This window comes from Pogoniulus pusillus, unplaced genomic scaffold (assembly GCF_015220805.1).
Source record: "Pogoniulus pusillus isolate bPogPus1 unplaced genomic scaffold, bPogPus1.pri scaffold_63_arrow_ctg1, whole genome shotgun sequence".
Lineage (NCBI taxonomy): Eukaryota > Metazoa > Chordata > Aves > Piciformes > Lybiidae > Pogoniulus > Pogoniulus pusillus.
The window spans coordinates 547456-561861 of record NW_026974713.1 but is presented as its reverse complement, the minus strand read 5'-3'; the positions used below and the strand labels follow the sequence as shown (position 1 = coordinate 561861).

Here is a 14406-nt window from a genome sequence, read left to right as displayed (position 1 = left end):
CTCCCCACCACTCCTCTCTACCTCCCCCACAACAAAACAAATTGAAGTATGTCATGGAGAGTAGCAAAAGCCCCTCTAGAGTCTCCATGTCATGCGTTCCACGACAAGCCGCAAAAAATGAGATCAGCCAAGGCCAAAGGCAGCCTGCAAACCTCCTGCACAGAGCACAGATGAGGTCCACACTGCAAAGGCAGAAGGAAACTGAGAGTGCAGCCACTTTGTAGGGGTAGTGCATGCAGAATTATGACAATGAAATAACACAGATGACACTTCCTGGTCCACCTCCTGGACTCCCTGGCCCAAGGAGGACTGCACTTGGCAGTTCCACACATACCAGTTCTGAAACCCAGAACAATCCCTCAAGAAGCAGCTTCATATGCAAGAAAAGGACCTGAAAAGGCCTGCAAGAAAGCTGGGCAGGGACTTTGCACAAGGGCCTGGACTGATAAGGCAGAATGGATTGAGGCTGCAAGAGGGAAGACCCAGACTGGACACGAGGAAGAAATTCCACACAGTCAGCCTGGGCAGACACTGCAGCAGCCTGGCAAGGGAGGTTGGGAGTTCCCCTCCCCAGAGGTCTTCAAGGCCAGGCTGAATGAGGCCTTCAGCAATCTGGGCTGCTGGCAGGTGGCCCTGCACATGGCAGACAGTTCCAACTGGGTGACATTTAAGGGCACTTCCAGCACAAACCATTACAGCAATGCAGCCAAAAGGCACAAACTGTACAGGTCAAGCTGAGCAACAGCAAAGGAGCCAGGAAGAAGCAGGCTGGGGACAATGGAAGGCAGCAAACAGATCAACCGCAGCTGCTGGACAGAGCCACAGCTCTTCACAACTCCTAAAGGCCTCTAAAGCCTCATTAACAGCTTCAAAACTCCTCCCAGTTCCTGAATACACCTCAAGATGCATTCAACTCTCACAACAGCACTGCAGACACTTGCCTGAGTTCTGCCTTTGACAAACTCTTCTAACAGGCCTGAAAATCACCAAAACAGCTTAGAAAACTCACCAGAAGTTGTTAAAACCTTTCTGCAACTCTTCCAACTCCTTCTGTAGAGACTTCAAGACCTTTCTGGGTCTCCTTAAGCCTTCCACACCCATCAGAAAGGATGAAATAGGCTGAAAGCTGCATTGAAAATCATCAAAACCTACTTAAATCTCTTGAAGGCCTCTCAAACCTCATCACAAACCTCTCAAACCTCACACGACTTCCTCAAACAGCAACAAATCCCTTCAGAGCTGACCCACAATTATTCACATCTCATTCCAACCTCTTCAGCAGCTCTCCACAAGTCACACAAAGTAATGCTCAAGAGAGACTCTCCAGGCTCATTCATCTCTTTGGCACTCTTCAAATGCACTCAGACAGGTCTCAATCTACCCTAGAAGCCATCAACATCTCTGTACAGCTCTCACACCCCCTCAGAAACTCATTCAAAAGCTCCAAAAGCCTTAGGACTTCATAAAACAACCCAAAGAGGCTTTAAAATCTCCTTTCTGATGCTTGAAGGTTTTCAGCAGCTTTATGGCACTCAAACTGCTTTGAACAAATTACTTCAACACCATCAAAACCTCTCCAAACATCACCAAAAAGGGCTGAACATGACCACAACAGCTGCAAAAGGCATTAAAAAAAAAAAAAGCCTGAAACTGGACAAAAGAGCTGAAAAAATCATTTAAAAATGCCTGGAAATGTTTAAAATATCTTCAAAAAATCATTAAAAAGGCTAGAAAACATTTAAGAAAAAAATATTATAAAACAAAGCAAAAAAATCTTTGAAACATTTCAAAGGACTCAAAATCATGAAAACATCTTTGAAAAATACCAGAAATAGACCTGGAAATCTTCAGAAGAGCTTCAGAAGTCACTGAGAGTGACCAGAAAGAACCAAAATCCCCTCCAAAGCCTCACTCCAGGCCCTGCCCAACGCCTGCAAACTGATTGTGCACAGCTCTCACACAGCTTCTGCCTCTGCCACTCTCCAGCAGCCTTCACAAACCCCTCCCGAGCCTCACAACTGCCTCACAAAGCCTCACCAGCTGCTGCCAACGCCTGCAGCTGACCAAACCCTCCGCAGAAGCCCTTCCAAGCCCCTGCCACTGCCCAAACCCCCTCACCACGCACCCAAACCTCTCGCCCGGAGCCTCACACACACTCGCACCACTCTGCGCCTCCTCAGCCCCGCACACAGCCGCAACACAAAGCGCCAAAAGCTCTCCCCAGCTCCTCACAGCCTCGCACAAACTCCCCACAGCTCCACAGAACCTCCGCACAGCTCTCGCCACAACCTCCCTGCACACACAGCCTCAGCCCCTCCCGCCCAGCCCTGCCCCTGCCCCGCACCACACACACCATGGCGCCGGCCCCACCCCAACGCCAACTCCCGCCCTGCCCCGCGCCGCCCCGGGGCCCTGCCACACACTTCCGCCTCCGCTCCCGCCGCCCTCAGCCCCTCCCGGCCCCAGCCCCGCTCCTCTCACCCACGCCCGACCCACACAGCCCCGGCCCCGCTCCGCTCCCGCCGCCCGCAGCCCGCAGCCCCTCCCGGCCCCAGCCCCGCTCCTCTCACCCACGCCCGACCCACACAGCCCCAGCCCCGCTCCGCTCCCGCCGCCCGCAGCCCCTCCCGGTGCCACTCTCGGCTCCCCCAGGCCCCGCAGCCCCTCCCGGTGCCACTCTCGGCTCCCCCAGGCCCCGCAGCCCCTCCCGGTGCCACTCTCGGCTCCCCCAGGCCCCGCAGCCCCTCCCGGTGCCGCTCTCGGCTCCCCCAGGCCCCGCAGCCCCTCCCGGTGCCACTCTCGGCTCCCCCAGGCCCCGCAGCCCCTCCCGGCTCCTCTCCCCCGCCACCCCTCACGCTCCCGCAGCTCTCTCACCGCAGCGCTGCCCGCGCACACCACAGCCTCTGCTCCAGCGCTCCCACGACGCTGCCCAGCACCAGCCAAAATGGCGCTCACGCCCCTGGGGCCGGAGCCCACAGCGCCCTTGGGGGCGGGGCCGCTCTGCCCACGCCTCCCATTGGCTCTGGCTGCCAGCTCTGGGCGGGGCCTTGCCGCACCTGCCCCCCCTTGCGCTCGGCGCCGGAGGGGCGGGAGGGAGCCCTGGGCTCAGGCTGCCCAGGGGGGAGGCTGTGGGGCTCGGGGGGGGCTGTGGCTCTGGGGGGTTCTGACACCTCCGGGACCTCTCTGCACAGCTCTGCAGAAGGCCCAGCACGAGGAGCAGGCACTGTGGGGCCAGGCCCAGGGGCTCAGGCAGGAGCACCCCTGGCTGCTGGCCCAGCACTGCCAGCTGCAGGCACTGGCACTAGGGGGGAGGGCTGAAGCCCTGAACCCCCCAAACAGCCTCACCTGACCTCTTGTGCCCCCCCCAGCACCCCATGCTGGACCCTGGCACAACTCGTATCAGGCAAGGCCCAGCCCATAATGCCCCCAGGAAAGTGGTAGAGCCAAATGCAAAGTGGGAGGGGGAAAAGCAAAGCAGTTTGCACTGGCACATGGCCCAGTGTGGGCTAGGAGGGGATCAGCAGCTGTGATTTGTGCTAGCAAAGGTGCAGAGTGAAGTGGGATGGTGCTGAGGGGTGCAGGCTGTGGGAATGCAGAATGCAGAATCATAGAATCAAGCAGGTTGGAAGAGACCTCCAAGATCATCCAGTCCAACCTAGCACCCAGCCCTGTCCAGTCAACCAGACCATGGCACTAAGTGCCTCATGCAGCTTCCTAAACACCTACAGGTACAATGACTCCACCACCTCCCTGGGCAGCCCATTCCAATGCCAATCACTCTCTCTGGCAACAACTTCCTCCTAACATCCAGCCTAGACCTGCCCTGGCACAACTTGAGACTGTGTCCCCTTGTTCTATTGCTGATTGCCTGGGAGAAGAGGCCACCCCCCACCTGGCCACAATGTCCCTTCAGGTAGTTGTAGACAGTAATAAGATCACCCCTGAGCCTCCTCTTCTCCAGGCTGCACAACCCCAGCTCCCACAGCCTCTCCTCATAGGGTTTGTGTTCCAGGCCCCTCACCAGCTTTGTTGCCCTTCTCTGGACACCTTCCAGCACCTCAACATTTCTATTGAATTGAGGGGCCCAGAACTGGACACAGCACTCAAGGTGTGGCCTGACCAGTGCTGAGTACAGGGGAAGAATAACCTCCCTTGTCCTGCTGGCCACACTGCTCCTGATGCAGGCCAGGAGTTGTGGGGTGCAGGTGCAGGACTGCTGTGGGAATGGAGTGAAGAGAAGTGGCAACAGACAGGTCCTGGTAATAACAGACCTTGGTTCTCACCTGCAGCTGGCCACCTTATCTCACAAGGGGTAGATAAAGGACCTCGCTAACGAGGATAACAAGGCATGGACTCATGCAGATGTGGTGGGTCATGCCTGACTGATTGTGCTAATGTGTAGGCCTGTGCTCTGCTGGCTGAGTGTATAAATTCAGGCTGCAGTGATCAATAAATGGCTTCTGCATAGTTCATATTGAATCACTCTGAATCCTCAGGCGGCTGCCCCGAACCATACTGGTCTATGGGCTTGTTTGCTGCTGTCCTGCCGGCAAGCGGAAATAGCAGGCAGAGTGGCCTGCAACATCTGGCACATGGAACAGTGCCATCTGATCCCCCTTTTTGGGTGCAACATCTGGCACATGGAACAGTGCCATCTGATCCCCCTTTTTGGGTGCAACATCTGGCACATGGAACAGTGCCATCTGATCCCCCTTTTTGGGTGCAACATCTGGCACATGGAACAGTGCCATCTGATCCCCCTTTTCGGGTGCAACATCTGGCACATGGAACAGTGCAATCTGATCCCCCTTTTCGGGTGCAACATCTGGCACATGGAACAGTGCCATCTGATCCCCCTTTTCGGGTGCAACATCTGGCACATGGAACAGTGCAATCTGATCCCCCTTTTCGGGTGCAACATCTGGCACATGGAACAGTGCAATCTGATCCCCCTTTTCAGGTGCAACATCTGGCACATGGAACAGTGCAATCTGATCCCCCTTTTCGGGTGCAACATCTGGCACACCGAACAGTGCAATCTGATCCCCCTTTTCGGGTGCAACATCTGGCACACCAAACAGTGCCATCTGATCCCCCTTTTCGGGTGCAACATCTGGCACATGGAACAGTGCAATCTGATCCCCCTTTTCGGGTGCAACATCTGGCACACCAAACAGTGCAATCTGATCCCCCTTTTTGGGTGCAACATCTGGCACATGGAACAGTGCAATCTGATCCCCATTTTCAGGTGCAACATCTGGCACACCAAACAGTGCCATCTGATCCCCCTTTTCGGGTGCAACATCTGGCACATGGAACAGTGCAATCTGATCCCCCTGTCCAGGTGCAACATCTGGCACATGGAACAGTGCAATCTGATCCCCTTTTTGGGTGCAACATCTGGCACACCGAACAGTGCAATCTGATCCCCCTTTTCGGGTGCAACATCTGGCACACCGAACAGTGCAATCTGATCCCCCTTTTCGGGTGCAACATCTGGCACATGGAACAGTGCAATCTGATCCCCCTTTTTGGATGCAACATCTGGCACACCGAACAGTGCAATCTGATCCCCCTTTTCGGGTGCAACATCTGGCACACCAAACAGTGCAATCTGATCCCCCTTTTCAGGTCCAACATCTGGCACATGGAACAGTGCAATCTGATCCCCCTTTTCGGGTGCAACATCTGGCACATGGAACAGTGCACTCTGATCCCCCTTTTCGGAGGCAACATCTGGCACATGGAACAGTGCAATCTGATTCCCCTTTTCGGGTGCTACATCTGGCACATGGAACAGTGCAATCTGATCCCCCTTTTCAGGTGCAACATCTGGCACACCAAACAGTGCCATCTGATCCCCCTTTTCGGGTGCAACATCTGGCACACCAAACAGTGCAATCTGATCCCCCTTTTTGGGTGCAACATCTGGCACACCAAACAGTGCAATCTGATCCCCCTTTTCGGGTGCAACATCTGGCACACCGAACAGTGCAATCTGATCCCCCTGTCCAGGTGCAACATCTGGCACATGGAACAGTGCAATCTGATCCCCCTTTTCAGGTGTAACATCTGGCACATGGAACAGTGCAATCTGATCCCCCTTTTTGGGTGCAACATCTGGCACATGGAACAGTGCAATCTGATCCCCCTTTTTGGGTGCAACATCTGGCACACCAAACAGTGCAATCTGATCCCCCTTTTCGGGTGCAACATCTGGCACACCGAACAGTGCAATCTGATCCCCCTGTCCAGGTGCAACATCTGGCACATGGAACAGTGCCATCTGATCCCCCTTTTCGGGTGCAACATCTGGCACACCAAACAGTGCAATCTGATCCCCCTTTTCGGGTGCAACATCTGGCACACCAAACAGTGCAATCTGATCCCCCTTTTCGGGTGCAACATCTGGCACACCAAACAGTGCAATCTGATCCCCCTTTTTGGGTGCAACATCTGGCACACCAAACAGTGCAATCTGATCCCCCTTTTCGGGTGCAACATCTGGCACACCAAACAGTGCAATCTGATCCCCCTTTTCGGGTGCAACATCTGGCACACTGAACAGTGGCATTTGACCCTTCGGGCGCACAGAACGGAGAGGCCTGACCTTGCTCCGCAGCTACAAATGCTCCGTATGGGGGATGTGAAGATGGCTGACGAGAGAGAAGGGGTGCAGGAGACAGGCCGTATGCAGTCTGTGCCCCGGAGATTGGCTCAAAGCCGTGCACGCCTCGTGAGGTAAGTAGATTTCTGCCCCTGATCAGGGCGGACAGCTGGGGGGGCATGGGGTCCACGCTGGGAGGAGCAGTGGTGGAACGCCCCTCAAAGCATGTCTCTGTGAGACATTTGGAGGCTCTAATTTTGCTGGTCAAAAGGAGCCATTCTTGACTCCTGTGGGACGTGGCCTTTTGAAGCGGCCACCTGGGAGACGACAGGTGAGACACCTTGAAAAGAGACCTAAATGTTGTTTCCAAAGGCTCTTAGCTTTTGCCTTAAAGTCAGACTGGGCAGAGTAGTGGAAGCCGCAGAGACACCTCAGGAATCTCTTTGCCGCTGCCCAGAGACTGCTGTTTGTAACTGTTTGCTGTAAGCCGAATCCCAGCTCAGTGGTAACTGCCAGCTGAGGGGTCTGAAAGTCTGTTCCAGCTAACTTCTCTGAAGCTCGAGAGGAAAAGCGGAGACCAAGAAGCAGCGACGCAATCCACATCAGCGGAGCTTCGTCCTCCTCCGGAGCCCCACTCTTGCAATCTCCCACGCTTCATAAGATCACCCAAGAAAGACAAAACCTGCAGGTCGGAGCGTCTGAAAAGCTACTCCTGAGACGGCTGAGTGCACTGACTGCGGTACTGTGAAATGCTGCCTGTGCTTGGGCTGCAGCCGATCCATCGCGGCCGGGGGCGATGGGTCTGTTCTGGGGAGGTGCTGGGTCTCTGGCTGGGCTGCAGGGGGCTGGGCTGGTTGCATCCAACAGGTTCATGGCCGATCGAGTTTTTCCCTTCTTCGCCTTGGATCCTCTCGCTGCAGAGATGGAGGACGGGCGGTGCCTCTCCGTCGGATTCGCCAGCTGCGTCCCCCCCACACCCTGCTCTCGGACTCCATCGTGGGGTTTGGCACTTGCGGGCTCTGGCGCGGCGGCAGATCGGGGCTGGGTTTCTGCTGTCGGTTTCATGCCCACACGCCCCCCCCGCCCCCTGTGCCTGCCGGAGCAGCGAGCTCACCCTCCCCACCTTCCCCCCCACGGGCTCACAGGCTGGCACTGGGAGTGCGCACCCTGCCTCCGCCCGGCGCCGGCTCCGCGGGACACAGGCACCCTTCCCCCCTTCCCTCCTCCTTCCCCGCGGGACTGGGAGCCCCCCCCCGCCTCCCTGCCCTGGTGCGCGGTGAGCACAGCTCACCTCCACCCCCCTCTCCCTGCACTTTCTCAGCGGAGAGAGGACGGCTTGGTTCTTAAAGTGACAGCTGCACATTTTTGTACCTTGCTGACTGTAGGTTGCTGCTGTAACTCTTGGGGACGTTTTTATCCTTCTGGTTGTGCTGGATCTTAGAGGTTACCGGATGCGATGTTAAGTGCTTGGTAATTGCAATGCTACATTGGAGTGAGAGTGCTAAGCCTGTGACTGGTCCTACCAGGGCGAAACTGATAACAATTTTTCCCTTTTGGGGCTGACTGAGCTAAAGGTTTCTGTTTCTCTACATGCAGGGCTTCAGCGTTTTCTGTCTTTTTTCCCTTTTTTTAGGAACCTCACTGCTCAGTGTAATATTCCTTTTTAAAGCTTTTCCTTTGGGCTTCTTATTTTTTCTGTGTCTGGAATCGGTTCCAGGGGTCAAAATCTTTCCTTTATCAGTTTTCAGCATTCATATAGTTAAGGATTACAGAGTTACTGTAGGTATATTGTGGGATAATGTTTCCTGCTTAGGGTTTTTCTCTGAAGGGTAAGAATCATGTGGAAACAGAACACAGCAACACAACGCAGAGAGGTAACATGGTTATGGTTTTGGCAAGGTTCCTATGACAAAGAGTTTTGGATCCTGGTTCATGCCAGCTTAGGCACTGGCTTTCTGTGGGACTGGCCTGTGACAGGTCACTGTGGCTGTACCATCACACTTGTGCAAGTTATAAGCTCACACATCACACTTTGCACCTGCTTGTGCTGATTGCACACCATGGGGCTCACAAAGCACACACACACAAAGGGAAAAAGAGGGCAAATGTGCTCCTCCTGGATCTCCCAAATGCCTCCTGTGCTCCCCAAGTACCCCCAGGGCCTGTGGGGTGCTTTCTTACAGCTATATTTGGGTGAGGGGTGCCCAGGGTGGGGGGCAGCTCTGGTCCCAGCTGTCCCTGCAGCCTCTGTCCAGGCTGCAGCTGCCCAGAGCTGCTCCTTTGCCATCCTGCTGGGGGTGGGCACTCCCCAGCCTTCTGTCAGAACTGCTGGGGGGGGCAATGTGGGGGTTGGGCTCAGCCCCCAACTGCTGGCAGGCGCAGGAGCTCCCTGCTGCCATCCTGGCAGGGCTGCAGAGGCCAAGGTAGGCAGCTGGCCACAGGCTGGGCCCCAGCAGGACAGGGCAGGCTGTGGCTGGCAGGGGCAGAGCTGTGCAGGCTGCAGAGGCAGCAGCAGAAGGCCCCAGGCTGGCTCCAGGGGCTTTGTGTGTGCCAAGTGGAGCTGAAGCTGCTGAGAGCAGGCAGGAGAAGGCCTCAGGCACACGAGTGGGCACCTCCTGCTGCTCCAGCCCCAGGGGCTGCAGGGGCTTGCTGGGCAGAGGTGCCCACACTTGGCAGGTGGCAGCCTCTGCCTGCCCTGGGGCATGGATCTGTGCCCTGCTCTCTGCAGGTGTCTCTGTGCCCCCCAGCTGGGCTCTGCCTTTGTCCCTGCCCTCAGCAAGCCCAAGCCCTGTGCCCAGTGTGCCCAGCTTGCCCTCAGCACCCCAGTGAGCCTCTGGACCTTTGGGGTACCAGGGGGTGCCAGGGAGGCATTTGGAGGTCTGAGGCTGCTGTTGTGGCTTTCCTGGGGGCATTTTGGGCTGGGCCTTGGCTCCTCCTGCTTGTGCCAGGGTCCAGTGTGGGCTGCCCGGGGCGGGGCACAAGAGGTCAGGTGAGGCTGTTTGGGGGGTTCAGGGCTTCAGCCCTCCCCCCTAGTGCCAGTGCCTGCAGCTGGCAGTGCTGGGCCAGCAGCCAGGGGTGCTCCTGCCTGAGCCCCTGGGCCTGGCCCCACAGTGCCTGCTCCTCGTGCTGGGCCTTCTGCAGAGCTGTGCAGAGAGGTCCCGGAGGTGTCAGAACCCCCCAGAGCCACAGCCCCCCCCGAGCCCCACAGCCTCCCCCCTGGGCAGCCTGAGCCCAGGGCTCCCTCCCGCCCCTCCGGCGCCGAGCGCAAGGGGGCGCAGGTGCGGCAAGGCCCCGCCCAGAGCTGGCAGCCAGAGCCAATGGGAGGCGTGGGCAGAGCGGCCCCGCCCCCAAGGGCGCTGTGGGCTCCGGCCCCAGGGGCGTGAGCGCCATTTTGGCTGGTGCTGGGCAGCGTCGTGGGAGCGCTGGAGCAGAGGCTGTGGTGTGCGCGGGCAGCGCTGCGGTGAGAGAGCTGCGGGAGCGTGAGGGGTGGCGGGGGAGAGGAGCCGGGAGGGGCTGCGGGGCCTGGGGGAGCCGAGAGTGGCACCGGGAGGGGCTGCGGGGCCTGGGGGAGCCGAGAGTGGCACCGGGAGGGGCTGCGGGGCCTGGGGGAGCCGAGAGTGGCACCGGGAGGGGCTGCGGGGCCTGGGGGAGCCGAGAGTGGCACCGGGAGGGGCTGCGGGGCCTGGGGGAGCCGAGAGTGGCACCGGGAGGGGCTGAGGGCGGCGGGAGCGGAGCGGGGCTGGGGCTGTGTGGGTCGGGCGTGGGTGAGAGGAGCGGGGCTGGGGCCGGGAGGGGCTGAGGGCGGCGGGAGCGGAGGCGGAAGTGTGTGGCAGGGCCTCGGGGCGGCGCGGGGCAGGGCGGGAGTTGGCGTTGGGGTGGGGCCGGCGCCATGGTGTGTGTGGTGCGGGGCAGGGGCAGGGCTGGGCGGGAGGGGCTGAGGCTGTGTGTGCAGGGAGGTTGTGGCGAGAGCTGTGCGGAGGTTCTGTGGAGCTGTGGGGAGTTTGTGCGAGGCTGTGAGGAGCTGGGGAGAGCTTTTGGCGCTTTGTGTTGCGGCTGTGTGCGGGGCTGAGGAGGCGCAGAGTGGTGCGAGTGTGTGTGAGGCTCCGGGCGAGAGGTTTGGGTGCGTGGTGAGGGGGTTTGGGCAGTGGCAGGGGCTTGGAAGGGCTTCTGCGGAGGGTTTGGTCAGCTGCAGGCGTTGGCAGCAGCTGGTGAGGCTTTGTGAGGCAGTGGTGAGGCTCGGGAGGGGTTTGTGAAGGCTGCTGGAGAGTGGCAGAGGCAGAAGCTGTGTGAGAGCTGTGCACAATCAGTTTGCAGGCGTTGGGCAGGGCCTGGAGTGAGGCTTTGGAGGGGATTTTGGTTCTTTCTGGTCACTCTCAGTGACTTCTGAAGCTCTTCTGAAGATTTCCAGGTCTATTTCTGGTATTTTTCAAAGATGTTTTCATGATTTTGAGTCCTTTGAAATGTTTCAAAGATTTTTTTGCTTTGTTTTATAATATTTTTTTCTTAAATGTTTTCTAGCCTTTTTAATGATTTTTTGAAGATATTTTAAACATTTCCAGGCATTTTTAAATGATTTTTTCAGCTCTTTTGTCCAGTTTCAGGCTTTTTTTTTTTTAATGCCTTTTGCAGCTGTTGTGGTCATGTTCAGCCCTTTTTGGTGATGTTTGGAGAGGTTTTGATGGTGTTGAAGTAATTTGTTCAAAGCAGTTTGAGTGCCATAAAGCTGCTGAAAACCTTCAAGCATCAGAAAGGAGATTTTAAAGCCTCTTTGGGTTGTTTTATGAAGTCCTAAGGCTTTTGGAGCTTTTGAATGAGTTTCTGAGGGGGTGTGAGAGCTGTACAGAGATGTTGATGGCTTCTAGGGCAGTTTGAGACCTGTCTGAGTGCATTTGAAGAGTGCCAAACAGTTGAATGAGCCTGGAGAGTCTCTCTTGAGCATTACTTTGTGTGACTTGTGGAGAGCTGCTGAAGAGGTTGGAATGAGATGTGAATAATTGTGGGTCAGCTCTGAAGGGATTTGTTGCCGTTTGAGGAAGTCGTGTGAGGTTTGAGAGGTTTGTGATGAGGTTTGAGAGGCCTTCAAGAGATTTAAATAGATGTTGGCGATTTTCAATGCAGCTTTCAGCCTATTTCATCTTTACTGAAGGGTGTGGAAGGCTTAAGGAGACCCAGAAAGTCCTTGAAGTCTCTACAGAAGGAGTTGGAAGAGTTGCAGAAAGGTTTTAACAACTTCTGGTGAGTTTTCTAAGCTGTTTTGGTGATTTTCAGGCCTGTTGGAAGAGTTTGTCAAAGGCAGAACTCAGGCAAGTGTCTGCAGTGCTGTTGTGAGAGTTGAATGCATCTTGAGGTGTATTCAGGAACTGGGAGGAGTTTTGAAGCTGTTAATGAGGCTTTAGAGGCCGTTAGGAGTTGTGAAGAGCTGTGGCTCTGTCCAGCAGCTGCGGTTGATCTGTTTGCTGCCTTCCATTGTCCCCAGCCTGCTTCTTCCTGGCTCCTTTGCTGTTGCTCAGCTTGACCTGTACAGTTTGTGCCTTTTGGCTGCATTGCTGTAATGGTTTGTGCTGGAGGGGCCCTTAAATGTCACCCAGTGGCAACTGTCTGCCATGTGCAGGGCCACCTGCCAGCAGCCCAGATTGCTGAAGGCCTCATCCAGCCTGGGCTTGAAGACCTCTGGGGAGGGGAACTCCCAGCCTCCCTTGCCAGGCTGCTGCAGTGTGTTCCCAGGCTGACTGTGTGGAATTTCTTCCTCGTGTCCAGTCTGGGTCTTCCCTCTTGCAGCCTCAATCCATTCTGCCTTATCAGTCCAGGCCCTTGTGCAAAGTCCCTGCCCAGCTTTCTTGCAGGCCTTTTCAGGTCCTTTTCTTGCATATGAAGCTGCTTCTTGAGGGATTGTTCTGGGTTTCAGAACTGGTATGTGTGGAACTGCCAAGTGCAGTCCTCCTTGGGCCAGGGAGTCCAGGAGGTGGACCAGGAAGTGTCATCTGTGTTATTTCATTGTCATAATTCTGCATGCACTACCCCTACAAAGTGGCTGCACTCTCAGTTTCCTTCTGCCTTTGCAGTGTGGACCTCATCTGTGCTCTGTGCAGGAGGTTTGCAGGCTGCCTTTGGCCTTGGCTGATCTCATTTTTTGCGGCTTGTCGTGGAACGCATGACATGGAGACTCTAGAGGGGCTTTTGCTACTCTCCATGACATACTTCAATTTGTTTTGTTGTGGGGGAGGTAGAGAGGAGTGGTGGGGAGGGGTCATGGAGGCCTGGGATTTGTCCTGGTTTGGAGGGAGGTTTTGGAGAGCTTTGTCCTGAGGAGGTGTTTGGCGACCTGTGTCTGAGGTGGACTATGTCTGGGAAGCTTTGGGCTGAGGAGGTCTGTTGGAGAGTGGTGTCCAAGGCAGACTCTGGCCTTGTGTATCTCAGCTGCTGTTGTAGTGCTCTGTGCAGTTCCTGCTGTAAGTTGCCTTTGCACTGCCAATGGTTACCAATGTGGCGTGGAGAGTTTGTGTTTAGCTGCTTTGAGAGGGGCTGAGGAGCCTGTGTGTGCTCTTGCAGGCAGAAGTGGAGAGCTGAAAGGGTTTAGCTTTTGCCAAGCTGGTGGCACAGGAATCCCTAGCAATAAAAGCTGTCCTCTGCCTTGGGCTGCATCTCTGGAGTTGGTGTTTTTGGTGTGAAGCATGAGGGTTGTGGAGCTTGCTGCTGCTGTTGGAGTTGGTAGAATGAGAGCATAGTTTGGTGTGGCCAAAGGCTTGAAGCTGGCAGAGTGGAGCTGGTGGGTTGAGCAGTGGCAGGTGAGCACTGAGACCTGTCCCTGAGCATGAGAGCTGCAGAGCTGTTGAGAAGCTGCAGGGTGAGGGAGTGCAGAAGTGGCCTGGGCAGGCTGTTGCAGTGCTTGATGGTGCAGTTTGTGTCGGGTGCAGGACTTGGCCAGATGGCATCGTGTTGGAAGGGCCCCTCAGAGGTGATCTTGTGCACCTCGTGGCAGTGAGCAGGGCCTGGTGCTGCCAAAGCAGGCTCCTTGGGAGCACATGAGCTGTGATGTGGGATGTGTGCAGGGCTGGAGCCTTCAGCACCTGCCTGGGCAGGCTGTTGCAGAGCGTCAGCAGGCTCCTTGTGCAGAACTTGCTCCTGCTGTGCAGCCTAACTCTGCCCTGCTCCAGTTGGAATGCACTGCCTGATGTCCTATCCCCACAGGCCCCTGTGCACAGTCCCTGCCCAGCCTGCCTGTAAGTGCCCTTGAGAAGTTGAGATGCAGGCTGCAAGGAGAGCCCAGAGCTGCTTTTGTTCAGGCTGAGCAGCTGCAGCTCTCTCAGCCTGTGTTTGTAGGAAAGGTGCTGGTGGTGAGTCAGAGGCAGTCCCCCCGACCCTGTGCTGGGCTTTGTTTCCCCTGTGTGTGCCAGGCTGAGGAAGTAGTTGCTGTGCTCCAGAGTGGCTGAGGTGTGCAGGCAGAGGTCGTGGAGTGCTTTCTGAGCAGGCTGAGATCTTGTCCCCAGCTGAGAAGTCAAATGCTGTGTGCAGTGCCTGTGCTGTCTCTGCTGCAGTGGCTTTGTGCTGAGCTTTCCAGTGCTGAGCATCTCTCTTCTGAGCCTTGCTGTGTGCAGCTGGGAGCTGAGGGCAGTTGAATGGAGGCAGGAGGGATGCTGCTGAGCACTGGGACAAGAGGGAGCTGCTGCAAGCTGGTGAGGGCTGTGAGCTGCTCCCTTCTTTTGTTATGGTAGCCAGTGGTGTTGGAGAGAGCTTTGTGCTTGGAGTGTGCTCTGGTGGTGTGCATGAGAGGTGGTCTGGGTCTGTGCAAAGGGAGCTGC

The 14406-nt window shown here is 56.4% G+C and overlaps 2 protein-coding genes across 2 annotated transcripts in view; one reads left to right on the top strand and one right to left on the bottom strand.

Moving 5' to 3' along the window:
* Positions 1–14406, bottom strand: part of LOC135174396 (zinc finger protein 850-like) — a 393382-nt gene that overhangs the window by 18595 nt on the left and 360381 nt on the right.
* LOC135174398 (gastrula zinc finger protein XlCGF26.1-like) overlaps positions 9823–14406 on the top strand; it is a 147839-nt gene continuing 143255 nt past the window's right edge. The window contains exons 1-2 of the mRNA XM_064141677.1: positions 9823–10067; positions 11726–11842. The gene's annotated coding sequence lies outside the window, so the exon portion shown is untranslated. The remainder of the gene's footprint in view (positions 10068–11725; positions 11843–14406) is intronic.